Source organism: Tupaia chinensis, unplaced genomic scaffold (assembly GCF_000334495.1).
Source record: "Tupaia chinensis unplaced genomic scaffold, TupChi_1.0 Scaffold144276_1, whole genome shotgun sequence".
Classification (NCBI taxonomy): domain Eukaryota; kingdom Metazoa; phylum Chordata; class Mammalia; order Scandentia; family Tupaiidae; genus Tupaia; species Tupaia belangeri.
The window spans coordinates 59,651-60,594 of record NW_006204133.1 but is presented as its reverse complement, the minus strand read 5'-3'; positions in this window follow the sequence as shown (position 1 = coordinate 60,594).

Here is a 944-nt window from a genome sequence, read left to right as displayed (position 1 = left end):
AAAAAAAAAAAAAAAAAAAAGAGAGAGAGAGAGAGAGAGAGTAAGTGAGAAATCATCCCCTGAGGGGACAGTCCCACCACAACCCCTTCTCCCCCTTGGGATTGTGGGCACACACACACACTTGTGCCTGGTGCCTGTGTAGTTTTAAGCTGCCATATCCCGGACTCGAAATGTGCAGTTGGCCATGGGGGATCCAGTGCCTTAAACTTCATGTCACCTGCTGGCCCAGAACCATTTTACGCAGCTAAAGGATCTGTGGGTCAGGAACTTGGATGGGGTACATCAAGGGATGGCTTGTCTTTTCTTCATGATTTCTGGACCTCCGGTTGGAAGGATCGTGTGTGGCACCAGTGGCTGGGTTCAGCCAGAGCTGTTGGCTAGGGCTCCCACAGGTAGCCTCTCTCTGCGCCTCCTCATAACAAATGACCTCAGGAAAATCAGGCTTTTTTATGTGGCAGCTTAGGGCTTCAAGAGCTCACTTGGTAAATAAGACTGAAGTGACGTGTCCTTTTATGACTTAGACTCAAAAAAACCAGTAGTGTCAGTTCTGTTGTACTCTGTTAATGTAGTTACAAGCTTCCTCAAGTCCAAGGAGAGGAACCACACAGCCCACCTCTCAAGGGGAAATATGTCTAAGATTGTATGGCCATTTCAGAGACCAGAACAACTGCCATACAGAATCTCAACCTTCCCCTTTATGGGTATTTCTCTACAGGAGAGGTGGGGTGGGGAGTGGAGTGTAGAAGGGAAGACTCCCCAGTAACCAGAGGCCTGCTGGTAGCTTTGCAGTCTGTATTTCAATACTTGAGCGCTGCCTGGCCACTGTCTGCTTGCTTGTGCTGTTGCTTCCGGAAATGCGGGCAGGCTGCTTCTTCCAGCAATCTCCACTCCTCCCTGCCACTCCTTCACTTCCACAACCCCTCTTCCTGAGTAACCTTTGCCCT